Source organism: Xyrauchen texanus, chromosome 17 (assembly GCF_025860055.1).
Source record: "Xyrauchen texanus isolate HMW12.3.18 chromosome 17, RBS_HiC_50CHRs, whole genome shotgun sequence".
NCBI lineage: Eukaryota > Metazoa > Chordata > Actinopteri > Cypriniformes > Catostomidae > Xyrauchen > Xyrauchen texanus.
In genome coordinates this window covers 14,972,281-14,994,926 of record NC_068292.1, presented here as the reverse complement: position 1 = coordinate 14,994,926, position 22,646 = coordinate 14,972,281, and the positions used below count along the sequence as shown (strand labels likewise).

Sequence of the window (22,646 nt, the reverse complement as noted above, 5' to 3'; positions counted from 1 at the left end):
TAAAGGAGGCAGAAATTTGAAGTTTATAATTCTAAAATGTACCCAATTCACTTCCATTGTGAGTGCCTCACTGAAGCCTCAATTTTTTATGTTTTAAAGAAAAGGAGCGGCAATTCTTTGATAAGAGAGCCATTGCTCACCCCAATTGTTCCAGGTATGGCTCCTCTCTCGGGTGATTAGTTTTCTATTTTTAATTCCGATTCATTATTTCATGTCCCAGCCTTTGCTGTTCACCCAAGGGGTTGAACTATTTAGTTATACTTTTAAGAACACCTGAGATGTCTCATATACACAGACACCGCAAATGTCTCAACCTTATGAGTTCATTACAATCTGTTTTCTGCGTCACACACAAATATGAGACAAGGTGTGTGTTTTCTTTTTTGAGGTGCAGCACTACAGCGATGTGAGAGCAACAGTGAGGGAGAAGGCGCAGTGCTGTATGGGTCATCTCAGCATATGGCCGGAGGGGGTCTTCACATAGCCCTCGGCACACAGTGCTCTGTTGGGTTGCTAGGAGACCAGCTCGGCTCCTATATTAGATCTAATTGATTAAATTCCCCCTTCTCTAAGGTCTCTCTCTCTCTCTAGCTTCTGGCTGAAAAAAAGAGGCACACAGCATACTCACAGAACTGTAACAGTGTTATACTGACACATGCACAAATTTACATGGCACCACTTCTTCAGGTTTTTAGAGTATGACTGATTACAAGCCATATTTTGTACTTGTAATATACATACTGTGCATACAGAACAAATAATAATATTGATTGAAGCATCAAGAACTATTACTATTGCTTAAACAGTACTTCTCTTTAGGGATCCGAACAAAACCCCTAACATGAAAAAACTTTGTTGTCCTGCAGCAGTTAACTTCCTGCAAAGTTACATTAATTATACCTTAAATCATGTGGCTTGTTGCCTTTAATTCCTTAAAATAAATAACATAAAATAAAAAATCCAAGCACAGTTTATGGCCTTCAATGTAAACAAAATAAAAATTATTAGTTGCCTTTAAAATTTCTCATTGGCTTTATTTATAATTACGTTCTTAAATTAGTTTGAGTTGGTGTGGTGACTTATTATGTGCGCTCAATTTTTGTGTGTGTGTGTGTGTGTGTGTGCATATTTTGTACATCAGCAGTGTAGCGTTAATCACCCCCTCCTCCCCCAAAACAACATAGTTTCAAGTCAGAAATTATCAATTTGTTTGTTTGTTTTTGGGAAATCATACCCATGACCTTCCTTGACATTGCTACCAGTTAAAGTAGAAAGAAAATTAAGCTTAATCAACAGCATTTGTAACATAATGTTGATTACCACAAAAAAATTACTTCCCGTTTCTCCCTTTTTAAAACAAAAAATCAAAAATCAAGGTTACAGTGAGACACTTACAATGGAAGTGAATGGGGCCAATCTGTTAACATTAAAATGCTCACTGTTTCAAAAGAATAGCCACAAGATGTAAACAAAATGTTTTAGCAAGTGATAAAAATCACTTAATAACATTTTCTGAGTAGTTACATACAGTTTTACTTTGTTGCCATGATGACATATCACCATTAATCCTAAAATGAACCATAAAAAAAAAAATATTTAAACAACTTTACAGCTCAAATGATACACAAGTTTCAACAGAAGAACTAATCTTGTAAGTGCTTTTCTAAAATTATAAACCCTGCCTTTAAACCCTCCAAAGAGTCCATTCACAGCCCCATTAACTTCCATTGTAAGTGCCTCACTGTAACCTTGATTTTTGCTAAAGAAAAAGAGGGACGAGTTGAAACTACTTTTTGTGGTAATCGACATTATGCCACAAATGCTGTCATTAAGGCGGAACTTCTATTGAACCCGTAATATTCCTTTAAGCCATTAAATCACAAAGTCAGCTTAGCCGATAAGTCTTTGTTAAGGGAGCCATTGTTCAGTGGGAGAGTGAATCTCGAAAGAGTTTTGCTACATTCCTTTCCTCTCAAATATACATTTTTGTGCTGAATTTATAATGTTGACTCTGCATAGTAATTATAGTAGACTGAATATAACCTTAAGTTGAAAAACTACACAATCATTGATATACCAAAACTCCCAAAATATTGGGACAAATATTTCCTGTATAAAAAGTTATTGTGGGCTAAAATGTATTTATTATTTTTGTCAACATAGATTTTTTCAGTGTTTTTAAAATTCTCTTCTGAAATGCTAGAAGAGACATCTTTTTTGATGTCTGAATTTGGAGTGGGCTGTGTGGAAGTTTAAGTCTCTCTATAAATGTGTAATCCACAACCATTTTCCAGAAATTGACCTGTTAAATAAAGATCCAAACAATGTTTCTTCATCAACACACAGTTAAATATACTAAGAAATACTTACTGCTCTGTGTGCACATGTGCTGTTTTTGTTGAATGTGCACTTTTCTCCATTGACCAAGCCCTCAACCTGATACACACAGGGCCTGTTCCCTTATTATAGGGAAGTCATTTCCAATATCTGCTACGCAGAGGTCATTTGCATTGTCTACTCTTTGTTTCTCTTATATAACATATTTTTGTCTGTCTAAAAACAAGTCATTAAGATGCACACAGTTTGAATTCTACAGTGTTAGAAAAGCTAGATTTCTAAATTTTAGAAGAAATTCTGTGTGGTTGTCAGGGCATCGATATGCAATTGCTAAGGTTCTCATGGCTTTTGCATAGCATGTTCCTATGCAGTAGCAATGGGTGGTTGTTAGTTGCTAGTTGCTTACTGGCCCTTTTGATGTCAGTCAAAGGTATTTTCCCAGATATTTCATCATTCACTAGGATAAAATAGTGAGTCTGATTGGTTAGAAAAGCTCTCCTCAGCAAGCCGCTTGATCATTCAGGTCTGTAGCATGAATGGTGCTAGTTAAATGGTTAAAAGTTTTGGTTAGGGATTTGAACAAACCACTTACCCTAAGTATGAGCAATAATAACAGTGGTGCTTGCTAATGCAAGCAAATGTTTCCTCGAAAATGAATAGAATAAATGTACCAAGTCTTCCGATTATCACCAGTTATTTGTGATGCATTTATATGTATCTGAAACACTACATGCATCATGAAACCATTGAGTACATTCAGTGCTAAAATGTGCTTTTTACTTTAATGCAGTAAAGCACTCTTGGTTATTCAGCATTACCACACTCACAGGAAGTGGAGTTATAAAGTGCTTCCTGTGAGCTGAGGTGGTGAGTCATAATATTGATGAAGCAGCTGTTATGAAGGCTCAACATTGCCCTCGATGCTCAACTGCATTGACTCCATAGTCTGTGAAAGTTAACTCCATGAACTCTGTAATGAGTGTGTGTGTGTGTGTGTGTGTTGGCAGGGTGGGGTGCAGGTGACTTCCCTGCAGTGTAATATTATGCCCTCTTGTGGATATGAACAGACATTATGCACAGACCTTCAGAATAGCTACATTGCACTCTGTCTTAATATTTTTAGAAGTCTAAGAAATATTTCAGTAAAAAGAGATTCTACAATAAGAGTGTTAAAATTACTTCAACAATTATCAATGCCATGAAACACTGAAGCAAAAATGCCTTACATGTAAATTAAAATGGTAAATTATATATATGATATTATGACCTGGAAATCATAAGAGCATTCTCCATCTGCTGTGTCATAATGGTTCCAGGCAACGGTTTGGTCAACATCATTCAAATGATGAGGGCATTTGAATTGGCTGTTAGGACAGGAGGCAGCTGTATTCAAGAGACTCAATCGTTTTATTATTAATAAAATTAACAATAGTCATCCGATTGATACCAGAAAAAAAGATTAGTCAAAGCAGGAATATGTCTTTCACAGACTATAAAATCAAACAAATGTTATTTACAGAATCTTTATGAGAGCCTCAATTTAATTCCAAATAACTATGATATTAAAATGCTCATTAGCGCTAGATGATTTAATAAGATATTGACTTTATCCTGAGACATGTTGCAGTATTTACTATGCCTGAAAACATAACAGACTGTGATCTAAGGCTCTGTGCAATCTTCATATAAAATTGTGAAAAACGTTACATCATGCTGTGGGGGAAGATGATGGCAAGACTGTGTTTAGAGAATACTACTGTACATTTATACAAAAATATGGGAATATTTGAGAAATTGGGGCTCATATAAAGATTTTGAGGCACTTAAGGAATTGCAAATTTTACATGTACATTTTCCATGTTATTAGTTAATACAGGTTACAGCAAGGGAATAGCTGCATGTGAGCTGCATGACCAGAGAACATACATGCTTTACATGCTCCCTTCTCATGCAACAAAAAGACATCAAAACATGGGGCGGCTGTGGCTCAGGTGGTAGAGCGGGTTGGCTGCCAATTGCAGCGTTGGTGGTTCGATTCCCAGTCCACACGACTCCACATGCCAAAGTGTCATTGGGCAAGACACTGAACCCCAAGGTGCGTGTGAAGTGCCTGACAAGACACATCTTATGGCAAGTGCTACAGGAAGTGTGGGGTGAAATGACACCTGAGTATCTGGATAAACTGACAGCTAATGCCAAGGATCTGCAAAGCTGTCATTGCTGTACATGGAGGATTTTTTGATGAGATCAATTTGAAGTAGTTTAAAACCTTTTTTATAGAATGTTTCACGTTATTAACGTCCTGACAACATTGGGATCAGTTGAATGCCACTTTGGTGAATAAAAGTACCAATTTCCTTCTATAAGACCAAAATCTGTACATTATTCCAAACCTTTGTCTGCCAGTGTATATATAATACAGTATATTAGAGCTTACTCATTCTGTGGATGTTCTGCCTGGTCTCATTAAGTGTGGTTTGGCAATGCAAGTCACTATATCAACTGAATGCTGCTTTGCAAAAACTAGAAGGTGGTCCTTCAACTAGAATTGCTTCATTGGTTGGAGAATTCCTTATTGTGGAATATACATACGTATGAGGGGGCCTGATTGATTGTATTCATATTTTACTGCATTGTTTTCTTTATAATTAATTGCGCTTAATAAACATGTTAAATTGACAGCCCTTATATATCACAATCAGACATTTTTCACACATAGTTTGCTTGTTTTCACTTCATTATATCATCACAATTATGTTAAATGAAGACTTATGTGGCACAAAATATAAATAAAAAAAATCAGTAGAGGTGCAAAAACAAACATCTGGTTTCCAAACCCAGCAGCTTCAAACAGCTCCAGCGCAAATTCAGGATGCCACAAAGAAGATTTTGTTGACATGATCCTAGCATCATAAAGGAGGCCATGAATGCCATGTTTAGGATGACATAGTTCCAGAAGGGAAGGACCTTCATCATCACCCTTCAGCTCAGTGTTTCACAAACATGAAGAACCTTCTCATTGAAGTCTTCTGGCTGGTCAGCATAAACATAGTGCCCTGCTCCTCGTATGGCCTAAAACCAATATAGGTCAGTGGGAAGTTTAAAATTAGTAAGGTACAGGTACACACTCAACAAGAATATTCAACAATCCATGTATTGGAATTGTCTTATTTAAAATGTGGGTGTTTATTCAACCACCACCATTGATTGGGATGTATAATGTTGCAAGATTTTTACTTGACAGCTTTGTTGGACTGCCTGATAATTCAAGCAAATACAATTTGCTTACAAGCAGGGCTCCCAGTATCTGTGAAAACCCATCACTAACATGCCATTTATTTTTAAATTGGCTAGTTTAACAAAACAATTCTGTCATTTGCTCAACTTCATGTCGTTCGACTTTATTTCTTGTGAAATTGAGAAATTTTGCAGAATGTCCCAAGTCCACTTTTCCATACAGCGAAATGTAATAGGGATGCAGTCAAGCTCTAAAAATTACACACAAAAAAAGCCCCCTTAAAAGCAGTCCATGCAGATTGTGTGCTATGTTTCACGTCTCCTAAAGTCATGTGATAGCTTTGTGTGAGGGACAGACTGCATTTAAGTCATTAGTCACTAAATATCTTCCCCTTCATCTAAGTTTAGGTATATTTAAATGTGTCATGTCTAGATGTGTCAAACCAGGTTTGACGTTAGTTATGCCAAACATCATTGGTTCTTGTGTGTCTTGTAACCAAATTCAAAAGAGTTTGAATAAGTGAAAGTGGACTTTTTCTCACACAAAGCTATCATATGTATTCAGAAGTCTTGGAATACCACCCAAAAGGTCATATTAACGTTTTGTGATACTGCTATAATGATTTTTTTGTCATTTCTGGAGCTTGACAGCATCCGTCCCCATTCACATTCATTCTAGAGAAAAGAACAGCCTTTTGTTTTCAACAACATTTGGGTGAGTATGATGACAAAATGTTCACTTTTGGGTGAACTAATCCTTTAAGGCAGTTCCTGGAGGCCCCCCTACAGTACACATATTGGATATTTCCCTAATCAAATACACCTGATTCAACTCATCAGCTTGTTAGTGGAGACTCCGAGACCTGAATTGGATGTGTCAGAAAAGGGAGATATTCAAAATGTGCAGTGTTGGGGGGCCTCCAGGAACAGGGTTGGGAACCACAGCTTTAAGGCAATGCAAAACATCTCTTAAGAAGCCCTGTGTGAGTAGCAGTGCATGGTGAACAGTGAATGGATAACTCACAATGATCTCCACGTGGGAGTTTGGCCTCATTTCTTTAATTGAATTGCCAGAGTGGCCATCTATGCTGGAGAACGAGCCATATATCACCGTAACGGGGATGCTGCTGTGATGCAATTCTCTGCAGCATGGGCCTTTTTTGCCCAGCCATACGGAATGGTCATGTTTTTAAAAGCCGTTTCACCACTGAAAAATTATTATAATAATAATAAAAACTAAAACCGAAAGAAGACTGTTATAAGACTACACAATATAATTCATGAGAAAAGGTCAGTGCAAGAGATAAGGGGATGGATGGATGGGGTACCTTGGACTTTGGACATTAAGATGGAAGATATATTCTGTAACTCTATTGTCTTTAAACATAGATGCAAATTTCCTTTTGAAGTCTGTTCTCACAGTCTGCACAAGAGTGGGACCTAAAGGGGAATGCAAATACACATATGAAAAAACTTCAAAAGTGAAAATACAACTGAAATCGATCCATCCAAAATTGTTGGATGACCCATAAATGTTTAATCCCATCATAAAGTCTTCACTAATGTGTCACTTTCCCATAGTCAGAGTGACTAATGTCTGATCACTTCCATTTTAAAAACCTCTTGAGCCAGGTTTCTGGCTATGAAGTCACAAACTCAATTACCACTCCCAAACAACCAGGTCCTTTCTAGCATGTGCCCATATCAAGGGATACAGTATCTATTAAACTATCAATTGGCACTCATGGGAACAGATTACACATAATTTTTGGACATATCTTGCATTAAAAACAATCAAATGTATGTGGAAAAATAGGAAAAGTGATAAATGGACATGAAATATCACAACAGATGAGTTATTGATATGGTTGGAAGAAACAAAAACTATCATAGCATTAACATGGTTTCTGACATGGGACCATGGTAATAACAAATGATTCTGACATGATGCCATGTTAATAATGTGTTATTTTAGACATGACCATGGAGTACCATGCAACATATGGTGGGATGTACATAGTAATAGTACCATGGTATCAAACAAAGTATCATCATCTGAACCATGGAAAAGTTGAAGAAATCATTATTATTAATCTATGAACTTAAAACTTGGACTTTGCCAAATTGTATTTAATTTGTTCATGCAAAACAATTTTACTACAGCATAAACACTGAAGGTATACAGTATGAGGAATATGAAATGGGTAAGTTGTTTGTAAGAAGAGACATGCTATTCAGTGAAATTTCAAATGCAGTGTCTTGATTAAATTTCTCCCTGGGTCTCAAATGGTGACCTACATCTTAAGCCTTAAACCATCTCACTTGCTCACATTTATACTTTTATGAGGTTAGAGATTAGAGGAAATCTTACCTAATGGTCCAGCCAGTCTGAGACCAGCGAGGGGGTTGAATGGGCTCAGCATGGTTTCCAGAGCTTTGATCCACACTGGAATGGGTCGGTCTTGATCTTCTGGGTCAGGCTGCTCTGGAAAACCCCATGGTTCCACCAAAATCAGGTGTTTTACTCTACACAATGAGAAACAAGAAACTTTGTAATAGCAACACCTAATAAATGAATAGAAAATATGTGTAGGCTTTATTATGCCAGTCCACAAGAAATTAGTAGATTATGTAGTAGAAAGAATTTAGATGTAGAACAGAGTATTTCAACAACATACCTCTGAAAATAAAGGACATTTTGTCTTTCTTGACAAACTTTGCTACAGTACTTTATCTTTGTTTATTTGCAACTATGTTCACACAGGCAGAAAAAATATGATTTTTGGCAGATTTGACACAAATCTGACAAGATTTTTTTAGTCTGAACAGAAACACATATAATCAGATTTTTACAAGCCTGAGCCAAACCACATTCGTGAGTGGTCTGAAATCCAAATAAAATCATATTTTTGTCAATACGTCTTAGTCTGAAATGTTTCATGTGGGGTTCATATGTTTTTTTTTTTCATTGTCATTAGTTGTGCGCAGCGGGTTAGGTCAAGTCAGGTGTTGTGTCGAGAAAACAAACATCAGGCATGATAGACAAGGGAAGCACCAATTACACTATGTCTGTCCAAAGGTCAGACCAATCACAGGTATAATACATTTCAGTTCATAGGTGAGCTGTTAAGGATAATGTTGCCGAATGTAGCACAGTCAAATCTGTTGTGGATTTCACTAAGCAACTTTGCTTTGCTTTCATTAGTAGTGTTTCCGGAGCTGGCTATCACGTTAAGGTTAGCTAGTTTTTTAATCGACTCACCATGTCTGCATCTAAAGGTGCCATGGGGAGGGGAAAAGATACACCCTCCCCCGTATGACCGGCAGAGATCCGCATCCGATGTGTATCATATGCATGGGTGTAAAGCATGCAAAGGCGGCTCTTGAGGATGCACAAGGTTGCGTCCACTTTATTGCAATGCCAGCTAAGAGCTCAGAAAGGAGGCTGCACGTGGCTGCATTGTCCAGTGATGATCTGTGCCTTTCTGCTAACCCGCCAGCTGAAAAGGGGTTTCAATCCTCACTCCTGCAGGATCTTTCATCGTGGGGAGATATTATGGATGCTGAGTCTCCCGAACTTACCCTGCTGTTTGACCAACAGTTGCTAGTGGAAGGCAGCGAGGAGGAGGGTGATGATGAAGAGGACGATGAGATGCTAGCTCGCCTCCTCCAAGATGAGCCAGACGATGACGAGGATGACACTATTTTGTCCTCGGCCAAAGTGTCCAGGCCAGTGAGTACTCAAAGAGGCGATTTGGCGTTGACAGTGGTGGAGGTGTGTAAGCATGCTGCAGCTAAGCTTAACATCACTTGGCAAACAAATCCTGGGGATCCGGGAGTTAAACAAGATATTTATGATGGGAAAAGGCTCCCTTCTCGCCTTCCTCCAGCTAAACAGTTGCTTCCTGCTTTGCCAGCATGTGTAGCTGAAATTAAACGTTCATGGGACAAGCCCTTCATGCATCACGTGCCAGTCAAGGGTTATTCATCGCTTGATGTCAGCGATATGGAAGAGCTTGGGCTCTCTAATCCACCAAATTAGATTTTCTCAATGCTCCGGTTGATTCAAAGGATTTGTTCAGCCTGGAGGTTACAGCAAGGAGGCAGAGATACAACTTTCAAAAGAAAGAAGGGGATACCTTTGATGTTTGTCTGCCGCATTAGTGAACTCCGTGTCTTCCTGCCCTTTCGCACCCTAATCCCCTGCTTCAGATCAGGAGATTCGTGAATGTGAACAGGACTGCAAAACCCCAGAGCGCTGAGCAGACAGCTCATCCCCCCACTGCTCTGAATGCCAAACCGTGGGGAAAACAGTCATTTGTGGCTGCTAAATCAAGGTCTGCTCACCCTTCTAACAAAAAGGGACACCTAGAATTCAATCTCTGCAGGAGAGGGATGGACTTAAGAGTTCTCTGTGATGTTGCCTCTCTAGCCCATTGCATCCATTTCCCTGCCTGAAAAGAAACAAAGGATATGGATTTCAGGTGAAAATGTGATTCAAAACTGTGTTCTGACCAGATCTGTTTCCACTGACACTATTTGTTCAGTTGACCACAGCCAGCAGTACCACAAGTCTCAATGCTCAAAATTCAGCCTCACAAGGCTTGTAGTCTGAAAAAAGAAAGCACAAGTTCTCAAGTGTATTGTCATGAAGCACGTCAGCCCCTGTGTTCACAAATTAAACACACTCTGTTGCATCCAGGCAAGAGGCCGAGGGCACAGAGACAAATAAAAAACAAATTAACAATGAACCAATGGATATGTAATGATTACCCTGTCTTGTCTCTCTGTTGCCCCCTTGTTTTCCATCTTGTCACTTTTCACTTCTTAAGTTTTCACTTTAGTCCCTTATTTAATTCCATAGTCCACCCTGTCTCGTTTCACTGTTGCCCTCTCGTTTTCCATCTTGTTGTCACTTTAGTCCTTTATTTGATTCCACAACCCTCTGTTAGCGTTCGTATTCACTGTTCATTGTTTACACCTGCCCTGGTTAATTTGCCTTTGGTTTCTGTTTATCACCTTGTTACCTTGTTTGAGTTCTGTCCTTTCATTGGCCACCTTTCCCACGTTTGTCTATTTATACCCCGTGTCTTTGTGCTGTCTTTGTCGATCGTTGTTTGATGTCAACCTGGTGTGTGATTCTCCCTCGAATGCCCTCTTTGTTCATCTCGTGTTTAGTTTATACTTTTATGTTTCATTTCCCCATCGTGGGCTGTTCCTTTGTTTTTCCTGTGCTGTTCATTTAATAAAGTTTGAACTGCGTTTGGATCCGGACCTCCTCGTCTGCCTCATTGCTCAAACGTAACAGAACGATCGACCACAATGGATCCAGCAGTTTTTCAGGCAAATTACGATCTGCTCAGCCTGAAGCAAGGGGACCGACCTATTGAAGACCACATTCACGACTTCCTGGCTCTGGCAAACGTCTCTGACTTTCCAAATTACTCTCTCGTGGTCTTCTTCCGAGGCAACCTGAATGATGGGCTGAAGGAGCGGCTGCCACCGGCTACGCGCGACTGGACGCTTGACGCATTCGTTGAAGAGACCCTACAGATCTGCGGTTCTCATCTAACTGTGGACATCATCGAGGAGAACCCCGTAGCGCCTCCCGCAGAATTGACCCTCCATTCGCCCGTGGTTCGTCCTTTCGCGCCGGTCAACGAGCCAGCGCGGTCCTCCTCGTCTGCCCGGAGAAGGAGGAGAAGACGGGCTTCCGCCTCCCGGCCCACGCATGTCACGGTGAGCGAGCTAGAGCCCACGCATGTCACGGTGAGCGAGCTAGAGCCCACGCATGTCACGGTGAGCGAGCTAGAGCCCACGCATGTCACCGTGAGCGAGCTAGAGCCCATGCATGTCACCGTGAGCGAGCCCGAATCCTCGCCAACCACGGTAACCCAGCCAGAGCCTGAAGCCTCAACCGTCAGTGAGCCAGTGCCGCAAGCCTCAAACGTCAATGAGCCAGTGCCGCAAGCCTCAAACGTCAATGAGCCAGTGCCTGTAGCCTCGACCGTCCCTGAGCCAGCGCCTGTAGCCTCGACCGTCCCTGAGCCAGCGCCTGTAGCCTCGACCGTCCCTGAGCCAGCGCCGGTGGCCCCGATCGTCCCTGAGCCAGTGCCCAAAGCCACGACCGTTCAAGAGCCAGTGCCAGAAGCCTTGACCGTCCAAGAGCCAGTGCCAGTAGCCATGACCGTCCAAGAGCCAGTGCCAGTGCCAATGGCCGTGACCGTCCAAGAGCCAGCGCCTCTCGAGCCCCCTAGGGCTCCGCCTCCCAAGTCTCTCAAGTCTCTCGAGTCTTCCAGGGCTCCTCCTCCCGAGCATTCCAGAGCTCAACCATCCGAGTTTCCGAGCTTACCAGAGCTCAGCCATCCGAGTTTCCGAGCTTACCAGAGCTCAGCCATCCGAGTTTCCCGAGCTTTCCAGAGCTCAGCCATCCGAGTTTCCCGAGCTTTCCAGAGCTCAGCCATCCGAGTTTCCCGAGCTTTCCAGAGCTCAGCCATCCGAGTTTCCCGAGCTTTTCAGAGCTCAGCCATCCGAGTTTCCCGAGCTTTCCAGAGCTCCGCCATCCGAGTTTCCCGAGCTTTCCAGAGCTCCGCCTCCCGAGCCTTCCAGAGCTCCGCCTCTCGAGCCTCTCGAGTCTTCCAGGGCTCCGCCTCTCGAGCCTACCAGGGGTCCGCCCCTCAAGCCTCTCGAGCCTCCCAGGGCTCCACCTCCTGAACCTCTCGAGCCTACCAGGGCTCCGCCCCTAAGCCTCCTACGGCTCCACCCCCAGAGCCTCTCGAGCCTCCTGCAACTCCGCCTACGGGGCCTCCTACGGCTCCGCCTCCAGAGCCTCCGATTGCTCCGCCTCTCGATCCACTCAAGCCTCTGACGGTTCCGCCCCCAGAGCCTCTTGAGCCTCCTACGGCTCCGCCCCTCAAGCCTCTCGGGCCTTCCGGAGCTCCGCCTCTCAAGCCTCTCGGGCCTTCCGGAGCTCCGCCTCTCGAGCCTCCCAGGGTTCCGCCTCTCAAGCCTCTCGAGCCTCCCAGGGCTCCGTCTCTCAAGCCTCTCGAGCCTCCCAGGGCTCCGCCTCTCAAGCCTCTCGAGCCTCCCAGGGCTCTGCCCCTCAAGCCTCTCGAGCCTTCCAGGGCCCCGCCCCTCAAGCCTCTCGAGCCTCCCAGGGCTCCGCCCCTCAAGCCTCCCAGGGCCCCGCCTCTCAAGCCTCTCGAGCCTCCCAGGACTCCGCCCCTCAAGCCTCTCGAGCCTTCCAGGGCTCCGCCCCTCAATCCTCTCGAGCCTTCCAGGGCTCCGCCCCTCAATCCTCTCGAGCCTTCCAGGGCTCCGCCTCTCGAGCCTTCCAGGGCTCCGCCTCTCGAGCCTTCCAGGGCTCTGCCCCTCAAGCCTCTCGAGCCTTCCAGGGCTCCGCCCCTCAAGCCTCTCGAGCCTTCCAGGGCTCCGCCCCTCAAGCCTCTCGAGCCTTCCAGGGCTCCGCCTCTCGAGCCTTCCAGGGCTCCGCCTCTCGAGCCTTCCAGGGCTCCGCCCCTCAAGCCTCTCGAGCCTTCCAGGGCACCGCCTCTCAAGCCTTCCAGGGCTCTGCCTCTCAAGCCCCTCGAGCTTCCCAGGGCTCTACCCTTCAAGCCTCTCGAGCCATCCACGGCTCTGCCTTCCGAGCCTCCTCCTGAGCCTCCTACGGCTCCGCCTCCAGAGCCTCCAGCGGCTCCGTCTCCTGAGCCTTCCTTGGCTCCGTCTCCTGTGCCTTCCTCAGCTCCGTCCCCGGAGCCTTCCAGGCCTCCGCCTCAAGAACTGTCTACGGCGCCACCGCACTCAGCTCCGCCTCCTGAGCCTCCCTCTGCTCCGCCTCCTGAGCTTTCCAAGGCTTCGCCCCCCGAGCCTCCTACGGCTCCGCCTCCAGAGCCTCCAGAGCCTTCTAGGGCTCCGCCTCTAGAACCTCCTTCGGCTCCGCCTCCTGAGCCTCCCTCAGCTCCACCTTCTGAGCCTTCTACGCCATCGCCTCCCCCGGCTCCACCTCCCGAGCCTCCCTCGGCTCCGCCTCCCGAGCCTTCCACGGCGCCGCCTCCCAAGCCTTCTACGGCTCCGCCCACAGGGTACACCATGGCTCTGCCTGCCTCTGCTCCGCCCCCAGGGTCTCCTGCGGCCCTGCCTATGCCTCCTGCGGCACCGCCACCCAAGTCTTCGACTGCCCCGCCTCAGAGGTCCTCCTTGGCTCCGCCTCACGCGGCTCCGCCAGCTCCCCCAGTGGCCACACCTCCCAGGTCCCCTGAACCGGCCATTGGCCCACGACCACCTCCCAGGCCACCGAAGCTGGCCTCTGTCCTGTGGCCTCCTCCCAGGTCTCCTGACCCGGTCCCTGTCTTGTGGCCTCCTCCCAGGGCTTCTGACCCTGTTCCCGTCCTGTGGCCTCCACCCAGGCCTCCTGCCCCTGTTCCTGTCCTGAGTCCTCTTCCCTGGCCTCCTGACCCAGTCCCTGCCCAGTGGCCTCCTCCCAGGCCCCCGACCCGGTCCCTGTCCTTGCCAAGTGGCCAGCTCCCGGGCCATCTAAACCGGCCTCTGTTCTGCGGCCACCTGACCCTGGTCCCTTGACACACCCCCATAGACTGCTTGCCTGCCCTCTCGGCCTCCATGGTCTATCTATCTACCCTCTCCACCTCCCTGGACTGCCTAATGGCCCCCATGGACTTCCTGCCTGCCCAGTGTACCCCCTGGTCCGCCCATGTGCCCACTTGTCTCTGTCTGTTTGCCCCTGGTGCCCTCATTTTGGTTTTTCTTTGTGGGTCTTTTTACGTCTTTTGTTGTTTTGATCGTCTGGAATCCGATCCTTAAGGGGGCTATGTAATGATTACCCTGTCTTGTCTCTCTGTTGCCCCCTTGTTTTCCATCTTGTCACTTTTCACTTCTTAAGTTTTCACTTTAGTCCCTTATTTAATTCCATAGTCCACCCTGTCTCGTTTCACTGTTGCCCTCTCGTTTTCCATCTTGTTGTCACTTTAGTCCTTTATTTGATTCCACAACGCTCTGTTAGCGTTCAGTATTCACTGTTCATTGTTTACACCTGCCCTGGTTAATTTGCCTTTGGTTTCTGTTTATCACCTTGTTACCTTGTTTGAGTTCTGTCCTTTCATTGGCCACCTTTCCCACGTTTGTCTATTTATACCCCGTGTCTTTGTGCTGTCTTTGTCGATCGTTGTTTGATGTCAACCTGGTGTGTGATTCTCCCTCGAATGCCCTCTTTGTTCATCTCGTGTTTAGTTTATACTTTTATGTTTCATTTCCCCATCGTGGGCTGTTCCTTTGTGTTTTTCCTGTGCTGTTCATTTAATAAAGTTTGAACTGCGTTTGGATCCGGACCTCCTCGTCTGCCTCGTTGCTCAAACGTAACAGGATAAAACTGTCTCTGAGCCACACAGATCTCGGCCATTTTGCTCTCTGTCCACCAGAGCTCCATCAATGGAGCAGTTTCAGTTGAACCCTCTCATGCAAGGGTTCAGGAGGCTTGGAGAGAGTGTTTTGTGCATCCTTGGGTTCTTACGACTATAATCAAGGGTTAAAGGCTTCAGCTTGCAAGAAATCCCCCTCCTTTCTATGACCTATTGTGTCATAGCATCTGTAGCAAAAGGGGAATCGGTTGTGGCGGTGGCAGAAATATCCTCTTAGAAAAAAAGAGCTATACAGAGAGTTCCATTGTAGGAAACTTATTTTCTGATTCCCAAGAAAGGATCTGTATGCTCTAAACAAGCACTTAATAAATTACAAATTCAGGATGCTCATGCTCAACTCTCAATCACTCTATTCGTCCAGATGACTGGTTGACTGTAGTGTAGTATCATACATGCAGAAGAATTGTAGCAACATGATTTGAATCTAGGAAAAACACAACCTTTTTAACCCTGGAATTCTTCAGCATCATAAATTAAAGGACGAAGTATCAACAGTCCTACTGAAGGCCTGTCTTTGGACAATAAAATGGTCAAGACACACTAAACAACCTAATTTAAAGCAAAAAGGGTCATTGGTCAGAAAGGCCCCTTAGCATGACCTTCTGAACTTCCAAACAGAGTTAAAGCAGACTTTTCCTTGAAAGGTTTCCAAAAGACCATCAGGTTTGCACGAATCAAATACTAAAAAAATTCATCTTAATCCAAGAACATTTTACACAAAGTCACAGTACTTTACCGATTTAACCTTCTAAAATGTACAGAATGCATTTAAATCCACGATATATACACAATACCTAGTCTTGCTAGTTAATTCTGACAATTGCTTTGAACTGTGGTAACTTGTATAACTGACAAATTAATGATTATAGCCTGATGTATCTCTTTAAAATGTGTGTAAAATTTTATCCATGTTGTATAACCAAGGAATTAACCAGTATGATTTGTAACCAGGGATTTTCATGTTTTGTTACCTACACGTATAATATTCATGAAAGAATGTCAAATTTGGTATGCAACAATTTGCTTTGTTACATAGCAATGTTGGAAAGTTGATGACAATGAATGTCATGCCTCTTGTACCATTTGCAAGATATAAAAGTTAATGATTAAAACATGCACTATTTTGGAGCAGGAGATTTGTAAGACTCAGAAACAAAGGACCATAAAATCAACTGTCGGAAAGGACAGCCCAGTCAACCATGTGACTCTGAAAAGTCACTTCTGATTGGTGCAGGACACCTTTGGGGATGAGGCCAATATCAGTTCAAATGTGTCCAAACAGGAAGAACACACGCTCATCTTCTCTTCTGAATCTTCCCTTCTGCACTCTCTGCTCTTCCCTCATGGTCTTCTCTGGATCTCTTCGGAACCAGATCCATGCCATGTGAGGTCCAAAGAAGCTTGGGACTCAAAGTCCAGAGGAAGCCTCTCACTCATTTCACACATCCAATGGGAGTCGCGGATCCTCCATGAGAAGGCTTCAAAGCCAACCTCATCATTCATACAGACAATTACTATCTGATCTTACAGAGGTCCAAAACATAGACAAAAACGAACTTTCGACCAAGAACCAAGCAACACAAAGAACCAAGAAAACACAAAAGACACGCAAGTACACGGAAAGTAATAAACACTTCAAGAGCAATAGAGCTCAGGATTGGTGCACAAGAAGGGGAGTTATTCCTTTTCAGTGTGTGGTAAGTGACATACTCTGTTTTTTACAGAATCTTATGGATGGTGGTAAAGCATTTTCCACTATTAGGGTCTACCTAGCTGCTATTTCAGCTTGCCATGTGGGCTTTCAGTTGGGTGGCACCCTCTAATATGCCGCTTTATGAAAGAAGTGAGGTGTTTGAGACCAGTGTCAAAACAATGAATACTGTCAAGGGACCTGTCCATGGAACTGAATGCTTTGACTCAGTCCCCTTTTGAACTTTTGAGAGGTGGAGAAGAAATTGCAGTGCCTATATCCAGTTAGGGCTTTGCGGCTATATATAAACAGGACAATATCATTCAGCATAGAGGAAAGCCCATCTCTTCTCAGCGTCTTTCCCATTGGGTTGGCTAATAAATCTGTGGGTCTTCAACCCCCCAGGGCCTTTTCGGTGGCTTCGGAAAGCATGCAATACGGTAGTTGGCCACATCTTTCCCATAGTGAGATGCCAAGCGAATGTTTGAAAGAGAACATTAGATTACACACATAACCACGGTTTTCTAAAAACAGAGTGAATATCTCACCAAGCTTCCCTTAATGCATTATACAGGGGAAAAGCATGCTTCTGGCCCAAAAAGCTATAGAGTGGGGGGTTGGGTGTGTCTCTGTCCTTTTCTGCATATATCTGCCACCTTCACTGCCCCCCTCTCCATAATGCTTCGTCCCATTTCAGCTTATCGCGGCACATTCTGCCCCGTTTCGCAGCCAGCCCTTTGGGAAAAGTCCCATTTCTCACGTTGGCCAGTCCGCCCCTGCCTTCAATACTGGGCGTTTTCGATGCCTGCTAAAATACAGGACAATAGGGTCCCACGTGGGACTTCATAATTTTTGTACAAATATGGGACATCCCGGCTAAAATGGACAGTTGCTAACCCTAGCTACAACAAACAATGCATATCATTTCAGGGTTTTAGGGTTTGTTGACATTACATCGTCATGTAATGAAGTTGTAAAATTGGTGTTAACTTTACACAGAAAAGGTAAATAAGTGATTTCATCACACTAAAATCATGTTCAAACACATATCCTTTTATGTTTTGTGGCTATACTTTTGAAACAAGTTTTTTAACCAGTGACATAGCCAGAAACAAAACTTTGTGTGTGCCAAGAGAAACTGGGTGCACAAGAACTAAAGCACAATTAAGTGAAATACAATTGCATACATTTTTTTTATATATATATAATTTAGGCTCTGTGTTATGTTTAAATTACTTAAAAAAAACATTATGGAGTAGTTAGGCCTGTTAATATATAAAATATGAAGCTTATTAATTTGTAATTAAAAAACAATTCATTATTATTTTCCAAAATATGCACTATACAAATTTTTTTTTTATTTTATTTACATTCATTGTTTAAAAACTTAATTGTGAATAAGAAATAAATCAGTAATGCATTGTGTTGAACAGAAGACTGCACAACTGTAAGAAGATTCTAAACCTTTTTCTGTTCCTCCCCTTTTCTCCCCAATTCCCAATGCGCTCAAGTACTTGTGGTGGCATTGTGACTCGCCTCAATCCGGGTGGCGGAGGACAAATCTCAGTTGCCTCCATGTCTGAGACCATCAATCTGTGCATCTTATCACATGGCTTGTGGAGCGTGTTACCACAGAGACGTAGTGCACGTGGAGGACCGCGCTATACACGCACAACTCACCATACGCCCCACCAAGAGGGAGAATCACACATTATAACGACCACAAGGAGGTTTCCCCATGTGACTCTAACCTCCCTAGCAACTGGGACAATTTGGTTGCTTAGGAGACCTGGCTGGAGTCACTCAGCACGCCCTGGATTCGTACTCGTGACTCCAGGGATGGTAGTCGGCGTCAATACTCGCTGAGCTACCCAGGCCCCTCTCAAATCCTTTTTTGAACATTTTTTGTATTTATGGAGTAGAGGGAGATTTGATTCATAATAAAAAATAAAAATAATACTGTTACATTCATTCTTAAGCCAATATAAATAAAGGATAATAGCATGTCTGACATGATGCAAACAGAAGGTAAGTAGACCACTGATTATGAGCAATAGATTTGCATATCATCTGGGGAATATTTACTGAACCAATAAAACGTAATAAAGCACAGGACAGTATAGCTTACTGTAGCATGGGGGGTGGTGGTCATGGGTCTTTCTGCAGGAGAGGGAAAGTGGTAAGGCTCGTCACCTGGGGTTTAATTAGTCTAACACCTGTCTCTCATTATAGTGATGGTGGAGGGTGACCTGATAAGGCTTGCCAGAACATCAGAGTGAGAGAGAGAGTGGCTATGAGCAGTGGTGTCTAATGGGCCATCAGCAAAACCCAGAGACTGCCCATTTTGAAAACCTCTTTTGAGTTGGCCACAGAGAAATTAATTTTTTTGTGTTAATCTGAAGTGTGTGCAGAGAATAAATACTCAACTGTTTGCTGTCTCCTGACTTCACCATTGCCCACAAACTTCAAGCCTATTATCCAAACATTGCACAATATGCATAATTGAAGTTGAAAAGAACAACAATTAACTGATTTTGCTTGTTTGAAGACATGCAATTATGATTAATAAGGCATAAATCCAAAGTCAGTAGCATAAACTTTCTTAATTTAAAATGTGCACTTGTTTCCTCAGTCACACTCCCAGTGTCTGTTGTGAGGGTGCGAGTCTATTCTGAGACAGACTCTGTAACATATTGGGTGTTATTTTGTTCATTATAATTGGTTATTAAATATAGTAATTGATGCATTGAAGTTTTAGCATAATAATGATGCATTTTACACCCCTACATACTACAAATTAAGTGTAAAAAAATAATTTAATTTAGGAGTGCAAGCTTACATTTTGGGTGGGAGTTGCATATCCTGGCACACCCGTGGCTACACCGCTGATTTTAACGTTCAAAAATTGGCCCCATTCACTTCCATTGTACTTTAAGTGCCTCACTGGAACCAACATTTTTGCTTTTTTAAAAGAAAGGGATGGACGAGTCGAAATACATTATTGTGGTAATCAATATTATGCCACAAATGCTGTCGATCGAGCTTGTATTGAACCTGGAATATTCCTTAAGCAATGCATGTTCAATTAAGAAACACTTGAAAATAAACATGCATATCTTTTAATGTATAAAGAAATGTTACATTAAATAGGCTAAAGGAGTGTTTCAATAGCGCATTACCATATTACCACATTTTTGCTGTGGTATAAAATGTTTTATAGAAAACAGTTAAATTTCACTGGTATCGGTACAGGCTACTGAAATGTTGGTATCGTGACAACACTAGTCCACATATAACCTGCAGTTTCAACAGTATAGACTAAAACAGGGATTCACAAACGTTTTCGTCAGCTGAACCCGTATGACCTAAATAATTTACATGAAGTAACCCCTTATATTTTAAGTAATGTTAACATTTAGAAAAATAATGAATTTTACATCTTTTATCTTATTATTGTTATATTGTAATAGGGCTGGGGGATATATTGAATATTAACGATATAATCGAGATAATTTTGCTGACGATGTAAAACTGACCAATATCGTGAATATCGTGATGATTTTAATGTGCTTTAATTTGGTCATTAAGTTTCATAAAGAGCGCATCAGCAGACTAATTTCATGATCCTTCAGGGCTGCACAATTAATCAAAATAACAAAAATGAAGAGTTGGTCATTTGTGATCATTAATCCACAAAAGTCTATGATTTAAAGATAGATAAACACGGTCTGTGTGTGATTCAGAACAAACTGGAGACAAGCTGATGTGTGTGCACGTGCGTGGCGGCGCTCTCAAATTTGTTCCCGTGCATTCTGAAATCAAATTAATGCAGGTTCAAGCATTCCCACAATTCCAAACATTAGTAACAGTTACAAGTTATTATACAAATCTACAAACACGGCACAGAATAACAGAAAAGGAGGAGATTACAGCGTTTCGGAAAATGCATAACGTTGTAAACTGTCAAATACACATTGCCTTTTCTGTGTCAAATTAAAAACTCATTGTGAAGGTGAAGTAAACAGGACAAAAATATATTATTTTGTATAACGCAAATCTAATCAGAATAATAATGATGATAATTCAGCATTATAATAACAAAACTTGATGTGTCCCACAGTAATAATTTAGTATTATGCAAAGTTCAACTGGGGTTTCAAAACCAAATCTGTGAAATAGATTTGCACTCCTTGTTCATTCACAAAAATGTATTAATAAAAAGCATTATTTAAAATATCCCTCAAACATTTTTACTAAGTTACTATGTATCATTTTAAATGCAATATAAATATAAATTGCATATCAATGAAAATTACTGAATGTCATACTCCCTTGTGTTTATTTAATGAAAAACAAATAATTTTTTTAATAGATTGTCATTTAATGTTTTTAAAATATTGAATCTACTTCACTACAATGGCTGTTTGGATGAAATGAAGGTTCCTCTAACAAAGAACAAAAACAACTTTTGAGCCATATAATTGTAAATACAGTGAGGAAAATAAGTATTTGAACACCCTGCTATTTTGCAAGTTCTCCCACTTGGAAATCATGGAGGGGTCTGAAATTGTCATCGTAGGTGCATGTCCACTGTGAGAGACATAATCTAAAAAAAAAAATCCAGAAATCACAATATATGATTTTTTTAACTATTTATTTGTATGATACAGCTGCAAATAAGTATTTGAACACCTGAGAAGATCAGTGTTAATATTTGGTACAGTAGCCTTTGTTTGCAATTACAGAGGTCAAACGTTTCCTGTAGTTTTTCACCAGGTTTGCACACACTGCAGGAGGGATTTTGGCCCACTCCTCCACACAGATCTTCTCTAGATCAGTCAGGTTTCTGGGCTGTCGCTGAGAAACACGGAGTTTGAGCTCCCTCCAAAGATTCTCTATTGGGTTTAGATCTGGAGACTGGCTAGGCCACGCCAGAACCTTGATATGCTTCTTAAAGAGCCACTCCTTGGTTATCCTGGCTGTGTGCTTCGGGTCATTGTCATGTTGGAAGACCCAGCCTCGACCCATCTACAATGCTCTAACTGAGGGAAGGAGGTTGTTCCCCAAAATCTCGCAATACATGGCCCCGGTCATCCTCTCCTTAATACAGTGCAGTCGCCCTGTCCCATGTGCAGAAAAACACCCCCAAAGCATGATGCTACCACCCCCATGCTTCACAGTAGGGATGGTGTTCTTGAGATGGTACTCATCATTCTTCTTCCTCCAAACACGGTTAGTGGAATTATGACCAAAAAGTTCTATTTTTGTCTCATCTGACCACATGACTTTCTCCCATGACTCCTCTGGATCATCCAAATGGTCATTGGCAAACTTAAGACGGGCCTTGACATGTGCTGGTTTAAGCAGGGGAACCTTCCGTGCCATGCATGATTTCAAACCATGACGTCTTAGTGTATTACCAACAGTAACCTTGGAAACGGTGGTCCCAGCTCTTTTCAGGTCATTGACCAGCTCCTCCCGTGTAGTTCTGGGCTGATTTCTCACCTTTCTTAGGATCATTGAGACCCCACGAGGTGAGATCTTGCATGGAGCCCCAGTCCGAGGGAGATTGACAGTCATGTTTAGCTTCTTCCATTTTCTAATGATTGCTCCAACAGTGGACCTTTTTTCACCAAGCTGCTTGGCAATTTCCCGTAGCCCTTTCCAGCCTTGTGGAGGTGTACAATTTTGTCTCTAGTGTCTTTGGACAGCTCTTTGGTCTTGGCCATGTTAGTAGTTGGATTCTTACTGATTGTATGGGGTGGACAGGTGTCTTTATGCAGCTAACGACCTCAAACAGGTGCATCTAATTTAGGATAATAAATGGAGTGGAGGTGGACATTTTAAAGGCAGACTAACAGGTCTTTGAGGGTCAGAATTCTAGCTGATAGACAGGTGTTCAAATACTTATTTGCAGCTGTATCATACAAATAAATAGTTAAAAAAATCAT

The 22,646-nt window shown here is 42.8% G+C and overlaps 1 pseudogene; it reads right to left on the bottom strand.

The window, feature by feature from the left end:
• Positions 1–3,912: 3,912 nt before the first annotated feature.
• LOC127657528 (1-acylglycerol-3-phosphate O-acyltransferase ABHD5-like) overlaps positions 3,913–22,646 on the bottom strand; it is a 28,297-nt pseudogene continuing 9,563 nt past the window's right edge.